This window comes from Taudactylus pleione, unplaced genomic scaffold (assembly GCF_031769625.1).
Source record: "Taudactylus pleione unplaced genomic scaffold, aTauple2 ptg000086l, whole genome shotgun sequence".
Taxonomy (NCBI): Eukaryota; Metazoa; Chordata; class Amphibia; order Anura; family Myobatrachidae; genus Taudactylus; species Taudactylus pleione.
In genome coordinates, this window is record NW_028284488.1 from 5,792,825 (window position 1) to 5,806,440 (window position 13,616).

Consider the following 13,616-nt stretch of genomic DNA (forward strand, 5'->3'; position numbering starts at 1 on the left):
GGATCGCATTAGCAAAAATATGCTAATGTTTTCCAAAGTTAACCCAAGAATAGGGACAATTGATTTCAATGGTGGGAACTGCTAGGTAACGTTTAATAACCTAACGGTTCCCACCATTGAAGTCAATAGTGGGAACTGTTAATGGGCTGAGAGAGGTGGAGGCTCGCCTCTCTCAGCCAATGAACGTTCAGCCAATGCATTTCTATGTGAAATGCAGTGGCTAATCCATCATTCGGGAAGCACCATCCTTAGAGGATGGTACTTATGTCTGTGGGTCCGAGTCTTTGTTTTTTTGATTCCAGAAGTTGGTGGAAGCCTACATGAAAAGAAGAGGACACGACACAGGGGTAGGCAAGTATGGATTATTTTTTTATTTACAAGTCCTGATCACAGGATTCTACTGGAGAGGGAGACAGATCAGTGCTAGGGACAATGTAAGTATGTAGTGTGAATGCAGGTGAGTTTGAGTGAGAAAATGTAAATCTGGATAGCGTCACTAGATAAATGTTGAATAATAAACCTAATGGTGTAATATGACTGTGACTGAATCCAGACAAAGAGCGCTAAATATACAATTTATTACATAATGCATAAAAGACAAAAATATAAAATATCTAAAAATCACACACAATACAAAACAATAACATACAGACTGGTTCAGTGTAATTATAAAAAAAAGGCACAACAGATAACCCCTGCAGAAGGTATCTCTGGTGTCTTGTGTTGAATGTAACACTTTTCCAATATAATTATCGGCCTCCAAACAAATAGTTAATACAAATCGCCCGTTGTTTCAAGACTCCTTAGCACATGTATATGCAGGTTTATATCAATCCCCGCTCCATTTGACCAAAGATGGTCTCCACTCTTATTTTAGCTCAGAGTCACACACTGACGTAATCTCACCAAAATGAGTATTTTGTGCTGATATACTCAATTAGCACTGGATGGAGAAGCACTGGTATGTTGAATACATTTGAAAGTCTTTTGGACACTGGTTCATTAATAAGGACTCACAGTCCTAATAATAGCAACAGCACTGTCCATGTACACAAAGGTGGGAGAATGATAGAGACTAACTGACATAAGTAGATCTCAATAATGATACATTACCGCCGGCCGGCTTGTGATGGTAAATATACTGATCTGTCAGGTATAAAGAAATGTCCCGGACCTTACTCCCACAGGTGTTTTGGCTCTGCTGGCTGATATTGATCTCATGCATGCACTCCCGATGCTGTAACTGAACCGCTCATCAGTCTTAAGGCCGTTCGTTCTTTCAGTTTTTTAATAACCAGCTGATGGTGAATAGGGGATCCCTTACGCGTTTCTCCGCTGTAAGTCCTTGCGGTTTCGTCTGACGAAACTGCAAGGACTTACAGCGGAGAAACGCGTAAGGGATCCCCTATTCACCATCAGCTGGTTCTTAAAAGACTGAAAGAACGAACGACCTTAAGACTGATGAGCGGTTCAGTTACAGCATCGGGAGTGCATGCATGAGATCAATATCAGCCAGCAGAGCCAAAACACCTGTGGGAGTAAGGTCCGGGACATTTCTTTATACCTGACAGATCAGTATATTTACCATCACAAGCCGGCCGGTGGTAATGTATCATTATTGAGATCTACTTATGTCAGGTAGTCTCTATCATTCTCCCACCTTTGTGTACATGGACAGTTCTGTTGCTATTATTAGGACTGTGAGTCCTTATTAATGAACCAGTGTTCAAAATACTTTCAAATGTATTCAACATACCAGTGCTTCTCCATCCGGTGCTAATTGAGTATATCAGCACAAACTACTCATTTTGGTGAGATTACGTCAGTGTGTGACTCTGAGCTAAAATAAGAGTGGAGACCATCTTTGGTCAAATGGAGCGGGGATTGATATAAACCTGCATATACATGTGCTAAGGAGTCTTGAAACAACGGGCGATTTGTATTAACTATTTGTTTGGAGGCCGATAATTATATTGGAAAAGTGTTACATTCAATACAAGACACCAGAGATACCTTCTGCAGGGGTTATCTGTTGTGCCTTTTTTTTATAATTACACTGAACCAGTCTGTATGTTATTGTTTTGTATTGTGTGTGATTTTTAGATATTTTATATTTTTGTCTTTTATGCATTATGTAATAAATTGTATATTTAGCGCTCTTTGTCTGGATTCAATCACAGTCATATTACACCATTAGGTTTATTATTCAACATTTATCTAGTGACGCTATCCAGATTTACATTTTCTGGCTGGTTATAGGTGTGTTTACAGGTACTACCTTTTAGGAGCAGCTTATGTATAGACACTATATTTAGATTTATTCTTTTTCTTTTCATGCGCCTGAAATTTTTCTGTTCTTTCGAGTTTGAGTGAGTGAATGAATGAGTGAGTATATGTGTAATAAATATTTAAACCTTTGGTGTGTGTCCTGTGGTATATTTAATATATCTAATATTTATTTTACAGGGGAACTAGAGGTACCAGTGGGCCCTTAATGCCCCACATGCTGGTACTTGTTTACCAAGTACCAGCATGTGGGGGAGGCTTGCTGGGACCTCTAGTTCTCCTGTAAAAGACTATATTTTATCTATTTATTGACACAATCAGCCCAGCGCCCACCACCCAGGTGTTCTCGGAATAGCCCCAGACTATCACCCCAGGGCTGGGGTGCCCTGGAGGGAGGGGACACCTGATTCCCTGGCCTAGGCTGACTAATGTGGGGTGATAATGCTTTGGCTATGGGACCCTGTGAAGCGGGTCCCATAGCTGTGGCATTACACCCCCGCTAGAAAGAGTTTGGTGCTGGTTGTGTATAATATGGGGGACCCCTACTCATTTTGTCCTCCGAATTTCTACAACCAGGACTGGCTCACTGTGCCTGGTGGTGGTTGATAAAATTATGGGGGAACCCTACGTCTTTTCCCCCCCGTAATTCCACAACCAGGACTGGCTCAGAGAAGCCCGGTGCTGGTTGTGCTTTAGGGGGATACCCCACATAATTTTCTTTTTTTTTACTTTACAATTTCATTAAGTTTATTAACACAGAAGCATGCATTGATCTTGCGGATGTGTAATTCTTACCTTGTAATGAAAGTCGCATTACAAGGTGCGAGTGTTCCTTCAGTATTATCTAGCATGCACTAGCATGCGAGTCAAAATGGAACCTTAAAACTTGCACCCTATTATATTTGCGGGTTGAGGGACAAACTCACACATTCTAAATGTGCAAGTTTGTTTTGCACAAAAAATTCGAACCCCATTACATTTGGCCTATCATCTTAAGAATTATACATAGATATGGTTTCCAAAGTGTTAATTGTAATACTGTAAAATATAAGGTTGGCTATTTAAGCCAGCCTTCTTATAAGAGTCTTGGGAGTATATTTATTAAAGTGAGAGTTTTTAGAAGTCGAGATGTTGCCCATAGCAACCAATCAGATTCTACTTAACATCAATGAATGAATTAATTAATTAGCTCCTTCTAGAAGATAGAAGATTACCTTCTAGAAGATAATAGCTAGAATCTGATTGGTTGCTATGGGCAACATCTCCACTTCTAAAAACTCTCACTTTAGTAAATTTACCCCTTGCTCTCAACTAGCTTTTTTGCAGCTAGTTAACTTCAATATATTATTTATTTAATCTTTATTATTAGTATCCTTTAATAGCAAACACATTATGAAGTCAGGTTCCCACAAGTGAATACAAAAAGTACAGTATTATCTTTGTGTTTGAAGTGAACAGCTGTTGGAGATTTTACAGCTTCTCAGAAAGAAATAGGAAACAGTGAATAATGCACCATCTGTAAATGATCCAGTATTCAATCATGTCAGTCAAACTGTAGTCAGATAAATCATTCACACATAGATGATCTTGGATAAATAATGGTGATGCATAACAAAATAGGGCAAATTAGTTAAGCTGGGTACTAGGGAGGCCAATCCCGGTTCGTTTTTCCAATCCCGTGATTCAGTATTAAAAAAAGCTCGATCCCGGGACACCCGGGATTGAGTTAGTCAATAGGACGGGCAGGCGCGTCTGAAGGGGTGGGCCAACGTGGGGCTGCGCAGCATGACATCTGACACCGTGGCGTAACTTTATCCCAGGTGCCCGGAGGCAAGATAAATGTTGGTGCATCCCCCAAATTAAAATTAACCACCCTCCCAGCACCTATGCCAGCCCCAGCTGCCGCCGCTCCCAATGCAGTTCCCCCAGTAGTGGTCCCCCTGTGCAGTGCCCTCTGTAGAGGTCCCCCTATGCAGTGCCCGCCTATGTAGTGCCCCCCAATAATGGTCCCCCTATGCAGGACCCCCAGTAGTTGTCCCCCTATGCAGTGCCCCCGGTAGTAAGGGCCCCTGTAGTGCCCCCAGTTGTAATGCCCCTTGAAGTGCCTACAGTAGTAAGGGACCCTGTAGTGCCCCTAGTTGTAGTGCTCCCAACAGTGCCCCCAGTAGTAAGGCCCCTGCAGTGCCCCCAGTAATTCCCACAGTAGAAAGCCCCCTGTAATGCCCCCAGTAGTAAGCCCCCTGTAGTGCCCCCAGTAGTAAGCCCCTGTAGTGACCCCAAGAATGTGTGCCCCCAGTAGTAAGCCCCCAGTAGTAAGCCCCCTGCAGTGCCCCAGTAGTAAGCCCCCTGTAATGCCCCCAGTAGTAAGCCCCCTGTAATGCCCCCAGTAGCAAGCCCCCGTTGTGCCCGCAGTAGTAAGCCCCCTGTAGTGACCCCAGTAATGCCCCCTGTAGTAATCCCCCTGTAGGCCCCCAGTAGTAAGCCCCCTGTAGTGACCCCAGTAATGCCCCCTGTAGGCCCCCAGTAGTAAGCCCTATGTAGTGACCCCAGTAATGCCCCCTGTAGTAAGCCCCCTGTAGGCCCCCAGTAGTAAACCCCCTGTAGTGACCCAGTAATGCCCCCTGTAGTAAGCCCCCTGTAATGCCCTCAGTAGTAAGCCCCCTGTAATGCCCCCAGTAGTGAGCCCCTGTAGTTACTCCAGTAGTAAGCCCCCTGTAATGCCCCCAGTAGTAAGCCCCCTGTAATGCCCCCAGTAGTAAGCCCCTGTAGTGACCCCAGTAATGCCCCTGTAGTAATCCCCCTGTAGTGACCCCAGTAATGCCCCCTGTAGTAAGCTCCTTGTAGGCCCCCAGTAGTAAGCCCCCTGAAGTGACAACCGTAATGCCCCCTGTAGGACCCCAGTAGTGAGCACCCCCCGCGCGCGTGCACACACACACAAAAAAAAATAAAAACAAAACACTTACCTTAATCCTCGCTCCAGTGCTGCTGCCGTCCGCCCTGGCGCTCGGTCCTCGAAACTATGGGACTGACGTCATAATGTCACTCCCATAGTGTATTGCGGGGCCCGGAAGCCGGAGCTCAGGAGTGAGCTTCGGTTGCCGCTGGCGCCAGGGGGAGGGAGGGAAGAATGAGCGGGCGCCCACTGGTAACACACTCAGCAGGCACCCGGCAAATGGATGGTGCGATCGCACCCCCTGCACCGCCCGTAGTTATGCCACTGGAGGTGGAGCGCTGATCAGCGGCGCTCCTTCTCCATGCAGTGCCCGGAATGGCTGGGGGGACAATGGAGCCAGGTGCCCCCTTCAGGGCTGGTGCCCGGCGGCAAATGACTCCATTGTCTCCGGGAGTTAAGCCACTGCTCTAACATCACAGCACGCTGCGCACAGATTGGAGCCGGGGCAGCCCAGCAGCGCCTGAGCAAGTGCTGCAGGTGCTCAGCGCTGCCTGGCATAAAAAAAAAACAACTAAACAATGAATGCGATCACTAGTCCTAAAATCCCAGGTATGGAGGCACCAATCCCGGGATTAAAATCCTGCCAATTTTAGGCCAGAATCCCAGGATCCCGCTGATCTCGATCATAAGTTTGGCCTCCCACACTAGACAATGTATGTACCCAGCGATGGCAAATGCGACAGCACGATATATTGGATGGTCAATATACACTGCACGATCTGGTATATGACTGCCTGATATGTCATTCCCCTGTCACAGACGCATGGTGTCTGTAGCCGAATTTTCAGATTGACCAGCACTCCATGCAGACCTAAAGTTGCGACAAACGATGCACAGGAACAGGGGCGGATTGGGATCGAAAACCAGCCCGGGAAATTTTTTAAAGCAGCCCTGATGGGGGCGTGCCCTGTTGAGAGGGCGGGGTCCTGCTGAGGGAATGGGATACTCCCTCCTTATAGAGCCTGATTCTAAAAGCCGTAGTCAATAAGGGAGCGAAAAGTCTGTGCTGGACTTTTCGCTCCACATCGCAGCTTTCCGGGCATAAAGTATCGGGCGCGAGCCCAGTTTATCCCCGTATTCCATTAGGATGCAGCGAAAAACGGGAGCCTGCGGAAAGGTAAGTATCGCAAAAAATTAGGGAATTTTTAGGTTTTGTTCCTAAGACCCCCCTAAAGATGTCCAGACATGGGGGTTCACTCTGGGTACTCCCGTTTAGCCCTGCAGAATGTGTTCTGCATTTTTAAATAGCCACGGCAGGTGTTTTTTCCCCACATTAGAACAAGTGATGCAGAAGAGCACTTAGGCTTATTTTTTCGTTTTTTTAAGTGGTCCCATCAAATTTGGGGTACATGAAAATGGGTACTAGCATATTTTTAAGTCCCTAAACTAATTTTTACAAAATTCAGCAAAAATCCACCTGCAGCTAATAGCCTATTCTAGAAAACACCTGCCGTATATTTACAGAATACCCCTGAACCTATTTCACTATTTTAAACACTGTTCCCCATTTTTTTTTTACCCCAAACTTAAATAATTTTTTTGGGGTGTCCCTATTTTTTTTTTTTACTTTTTTGACACAGTTCGTTTTTAGGGGATATTCTCAAGGGTGCAGGCTATTTTTTTAAAGCCTGCACCCCTAAACTCCACAAGGTGAAAAGTTATCCCTATTTTTTTTCAAAGACTTTTCGAACTTGCGACAAGTCTTTGAAATTGAATACGGGGATAATTAAAATAGGCAAAAATGACGATTCCGACTTTTCGCCGCCTAACTGAATACCCCCCTAAGTTGCACGCAGTCGCGGCTACTACTAACCCATTGCAAGGTGCACATTCGTGTATGTATCTGTATATATATATATATATATATATATATATGTATTAGGGGTGTGCACCAACCACTTTTCGTGTTTTGTGTTTTGGTTTTGGATCTGGATCTTTCTTCGTGTTTTGGATCTGGATTGGTTTTGCCAAAACCACCCTTCCGTGTTTTGGGTTCTGGGTTTTGTGTTTTGGATCTGTATTTTTTTGAAAAAAAGCATAAAAACAGCTAAAATCACAGAATTTGTGGGTTTTTCTGCTCCTATGCTTTTATTAACCTCAATAACCTTAATTTCCACTCATTTCCAGTCTATTCTGAACTCCTCACACCTCACAATAGTGTTTTTATGTCCAAAAGGTTGCACCGAGGTAGCTGGATGACTATGCTAAGCAACTCGAGTGGGCGGCACAAACACATGGCCCATCTAGGAGTGACACTGCAGTGGCAGACAGGATGGCAGTTTGAAAAACTAGGCCCCAAACAGTACATAATGCAAAGAAAAAATAGAGGTGCAAGATGGAATTGTCCTTGGGCCCTCCCACTCACCCTTATGTTGAATAAACAGGACATGTACACTTTAACAAACCAATCATTTCAACGCCAGGGTCTGCCACACGACTGTGGCTGAAATGATTGCTTCGTTTGGGCCCCCACAAAACAAGCTGGCAATTAATCTGTCCCTGCACAAACTGGCTCTACGGAGGCAAGATGTCGTCCTCATCCTCCTCATCCACTGATTCCTCACCCTCTTCAGTGTTGTGTACATCCTCATCCTCACAGAGTATTAATTCGTCCCCGCTGGAATCCACCACCATAGGTCCCTCTGTACGTTCTGGAGGCTGGTCTCCCTGGAAGAGTTGATAATTCATTTTTATGAACATCATCTTCTCCACATTTTGTGGAAGCAACCTCCTACGCCTTTCGCTGACAAGGTTCCCGACTGCACTAAACACTCTTTCGGAGTACACACTGGAGGGCGGGCAACTCAGGTAAAATAGAGCCAGTTTGTACAGGGGTCTCCAAATTGCCTCTTTTTCCTGCCAGTACAGGTACGGACTGTCTGACATGCCTACTTGGATGCTGTCACAGATGTAATCCTCCACCATTCTGTCAATGGTGACAGTATCATATGCAGTGACAGTAGACATGTCAGAAATTGTTGCCAGGTCCTTCAGTCCGGACCAGATGTCCAAACTTGGTCCTGCCTGCCCTGCATCACCGCCAGCGAGTTGCTTAGGATACCTAAGTTTTTTCCTGGCAGCCCCAGTTGCGGGAGAAAATGAAGAAGGAGCTGTTGACGTGTCACGTTCCGCTTCAGCTGACAGTGTTTTCACCAGCCGGTCTTTGCACCTCTGCAGGCTTGTGTCAGCCGGAAAGAGAGACACCACATAGGCTTTAAACCTAGGATCGAGCACGGTGGCCAAAATATAGTGGTCTGATTTTAACAGATTAACCACCCTGGAATCCTGGCAAAGCGAATGAAGGGCTTCATCCACAAGTCCCACATGCCGAGCGGAATCGCTCCGTCTTAGCTCCTCCTTCACTTTCTCCAGCTGCTTCTGCAAAAGCCTGATGAGGGGAATGACCTGACTCAAACTGGCAGTGTCTGAACTGACTTCACGTGTGGCAAGTTCGAAGGGCTGGAGAACTTTGCACAACACGGAAATCATTCTCCACTGCGCTTGAGTCAGGTGCATACACCCTCTTTTGCCTATGTCATAGGTGGATGTATAGGCTTGAATGGCCTTTTGCTGCTCCTCCATCCTCTGAAGCATATAGAGGGTTGAGTTCCACCGCGTCACAACCTCTTGCTTCAGGTGATGGCGGGGCAGGTTCAAGAGTGTTTGCTGGTGCTCCAGTCTTCGGCACGCAGTCGCTGAATGGCGAAAGTGGCCAGAAATTTTTCAGGTCACCCAAAGTGTTTCCTGCACGCTCCTGTCGCTTTTCAGAAAATTCTGCACCACCAAGTTTATTGTGTGAGCAAAACATGGGACATGCTGGAATTTTCCCAGATGTAATGCCTGCACAATATTGTTGGCGTTGTTAGATATCACAAATCCCCAGGAGAGTCTAAGTGGGGTAAGCCACTGGGCGATGATTTCCCTCAGTTTCTCTAAGAGGTTGTCGGCGGTGTGCCTCTTACTGAAACCAGTGATACACAAAGCGTAGCCTGCCTTGGAATGAGCTGGCGTTTCTGAGATGCTGCTACTGGTGACGCTGCTGTTGTTGCTGCGTAAGGTGATACATCTACCCAGTGGGCTGTCACAGTCATATAGTCCTTAGTCTGCCCTGTTCCACTTGTCCACATGTCCGTGGTTAAGTGGACATTGGGTACAACGGCATTTTTCAGGACACTGAGGACACTTTTTCTGACGTTTCTGTACAGTCTCGGTATCGCCTGCCTAGTGAAGTGGAATCTAGATGGGATTTGGAACCGGGGACACACTACCTCCATCAATTGTCTAAAACCCACTGCACTAATGGCAGATACCGGACGCATGTCTAACACCAACATAGCAGTCAAGGCCTGAGTTATACGTTTTGCTTCGGGATGACTGCTGTCATACTCCATCCTCCTCGCTAAGGACTGTTGGAGGGTCAATTGTTTAGTAAAAGTAGTGGTGTTCCTACTTCCTCTCTGGGATGATGAATGACTCCCAGCAGCAGTAACAGCAGCAGCGGCAGCAGTAGGCGTAGCAATGCAGGATCCTCCGGAGGAATCCCGGATAGGAGAGTCAGTCATGCCAGTGACATAGCCTGCAGGACTACTTCTGGTCCTGACTAAGGAGGAAATTGATGAGGAGGGAGTTGACGGTGTGGTTTGCAGGCGCTTGGATACAACAGGACAACGGGATTTAGGTGTCCCTGGACTGCTTACGGTCTTAGCCAAAGTTTCTGAACTTGACAGTAACTTTTTATGAACGCGCTGCAGGTGCCGTATAAGGGAGGATGTTCCTAGGTGGTTAACGTCCCTACCCCTACTTATTTCACCTTTACATATGGTGCATATGGCAAGACAGTTGTTGTCCGGATTTGGATAGAAATATTGCCAGACCAAAGAGGTGGAATGTTTGGTCTTCTGCCCAGGCATGACCATGATGGGCTTTTTCATCCCATGGACAACAACTGTCTCCCCCGGGGCCTGATTTAAACAAACCACATCACCATCAGAATCCTCCTCACCAACTTCCTCCTCAGCGCCAGCTACACCAGTATCCTCATCCTGTTGTACTTCAACAGTGACATCTTCAATTTGCATATCAGCAAGTGGACTGTGGATGCTCCTTTCAGCACTTGCAGGGGGCGTGCAAATGGTGGAAAGAGCCACCTCTTCCCGTCCAGTGCTGGGAAGGTCAGGCATCGCAACCGCCACCACACTTGGACTCTCCTTGGGGATTTGTGATATCTTCTTAGAAAGCACAGTTCTTCGCTGTGCTTTTGCCAGCTTAACTCATTTGATTTTTTTAGTGGGAGGAGGGCTTCCATCGTCATGTGAAGCTGAACCACTAGTCATGAACATAGGGAAAGACCTTAGCCGTTCCTTGCCACTCCGTGTCGTAAATGGCATATTGGCAAGTTTACGTTTCTCCTCAGATGATTTAAATGTTTTTTTTAAGGTCATTTTCCTGAACTTTGTCATTTGGGATTGTATGTGCCCTCTACTATGACATTGGGCATCGGCCTTGGCAGACAACGTTGATGGCATGTTATCGTCTATGTCATGACTAGTGGCAGCAGCTTCAGCACTAGGAGGAAGAGGTTCTTGATCTTCCCCTATTTTATTTTTATCGGAGAAAGTTTGGTCCTCCATTTATGTTATATTGATATATACATGCGGCTAAGGTGCACACAAACATAGAAAATTATTTTTTATTTTTGTTGGAGACTAGTGCACTTTGTGGGTTACACCACCCTTTAAGAAATGAGCCAGCCGGCTCTTTACTTATGGGACACCGCGCACGCTTGGCGCTGCTCCTTTGTTGATGCACGTGCAGCTACAGTGCACACAATTCACAAAGACAGAAAAAAAGAAGAATTTTTTATTTTTTGTGGAGCGCACTTTGAGGGTTACACCACCCTTTAACACACAGACGCACGCTTGGCGCTGCTGCTTTGAGGATGCACGTACAGTGCACACAATTCACAAACACAGAAGAAAATGTTTTATTTTTGTTGGAGTGCACTTTGGGGGTAACACCACCCTTTAACAGACAGACGCACGCTTGGCGCTGCTGCTTTGAGGATGTCCGTACAGTGCACACAATTCTCAAACACAGAAAATATTTTTTTATTTTGTTTGGAGTGCACTTTGGGAGTTACACCACCATTTAACAGACGAGCCAGCCGGCCCTTTACTTATGACACAGGCGCACGCTTGGCGCTACTTTGTTGATGCACGTGCGGCTTCTGCGCACACAATTCACAAACACAAATTTTTTTTTATTTTTTTTGGAGTGCACTTTGGGGGTTACAGCACCCTTTAATGGACAAGCCAGCCGGCCCTTTACTTATGGGACACAGGCGCACACTTGGCGCTGCTCCTTTGTTGATGCACCGTGCAGCCACAGTGCACACAATTCACAAACACAGAAAATATATATTTTTTTTGTTTGGAGTGCACTTTGGGGGTTACAGCACCCTTTAACGGTCAAGCCAGCCGGCCCTTTACGTATGACACAGGCGCATGCTTGGTGCTACTTTGTTGATAACTGTGCGGCCACAGTGCACACAATTCACAAATACAGAAAATAAATTTTTATTTTGTTTGGAGTGCACTTTGGGGGTTACAGCACCTTTTAACGGTCAAGCCAGCCGGCCCTTTACTTATGACACAGGCGCATGCTTGACGCTACTTCGTTGATGCACGTGCGGCTACTGCACACACAATTCACAAACACAAAATAAATATTTATTTTTTTGCACTTGGGGGAGCACCCCTGATGGACAGAGCACCCCCTGGACAACACTACAGCACCCCTTTAGGACTGGGACACTGCACAGGACTTTGGAGTGGACAAAGCCCCTATGGACAACTGACTGCACAACACAGTCCAGCCAGCCCCTATGGACTTTGGAGGAGTGGACACAGCCCCTATGGACAACAGCAGCACAGCACAACACACCCAGCCCCTATGGACTTTGGAGGAGTGGACACAGCCCCTATGGACAACAGCAGCACAGCACAACACAGCCAGCCCCTATGGACTTTGGAGGAGTGGACACAGCCCCTATGGACAACAGCAGCACAGCACAACACAGCCAGCCCCTATGGACTTTGGAGGAGTGGACACAGCCCCTATGGACAACAGCAGCACAGCACAGCACGACACTACACTGCACTACACTACACTACACTACACAGCCCAGCCAGCCCTAACTCCCACCCTCCCTCTTCACTGTCCACAGCCGAGTGAGAAAATGGCGCCGACGCGGGTACCTTATATAGAATCCAAAACCCGCGAGACCCGGAAGGCGGGATGATGACGTTTTGCCTCCACTTCAGATCCGAGTCAGGCGGGAAAAGTCGAGCCTGACTCGGATCGGGGGGGCTCAGGGGGGTTCGGATTTCAGAAATATAAAAATAAAAATGTATATTTTTTTTGTTTGGAGTGCACTTTGGGGGTTACAGCACCCTTTAACGGTCAAGCCAGCCGGCCCTTTACGTATGACACAGGCGCATGTTTGGCGCTACTTTGTTGTTAACTGTGCGGCCACAGTGCACACAATTCACAAATACAGAAAATAATTTTTTATTTTGTTTGGAGTGCACTTTGGGGGTTACAGCACCTTTTAACGGTCAAGCCAGCCGGCCCTTTACTTATGACACAGGCGCATGCTTGACGCTACTTCGTTGATGCACGTGCGGCTACTGCGCACACAATTCACAAACACAAAAAAAATATTTATTTTTTTGCACTTGGGGGAGCACCCCTGATGGACAGAGCACCCCCTGGACAACACTACAGCACCCCTTTAGAACTGGGACACTGCACAGGACTTCGGAGTGGACAAAGCCCCTATGGACAACTGACTGCACAACACAGTCCAGCCAGCCCCTATGGACTTTGGAGGAGTGGACACAGCCCCTATGGACAACAGCAGCACAGCACAACACACCCTGCCCCTATGGACTTTGGAGGAGTGGACACAGCCCCTATGGACAACAGCAGCACAGCACAACACAGCCAGCCCCTATGGACTTTGGAGGAGTGGACACAGCCCCTATGGACAACAGCAGCACAGCACAACACAGCCAGCCCCTATGGACTTTGGAGGAGTGGACACAGCCCCTATGGACAACAGCAGCACAGCACAGCACGACACTACACTGCACTACACTACACTACACAGCCCAGCCAGCCCTAACTCCCACCCTCCCTCTTCACTGTCCACAGCCGAGTGAGAAAATGGCGCCGACGCGGGTACCTTATATAGAATCCAAAACCCGCGTGACCCGGAAGGCGGGATGATGATGTTTTGCCTCGATTTCAGATCCGAGTCAGGCGGGAAAAGTCGAGCCTGACTCGGATCGGGGGGGCTCAGGGGGGTTCGGATTTC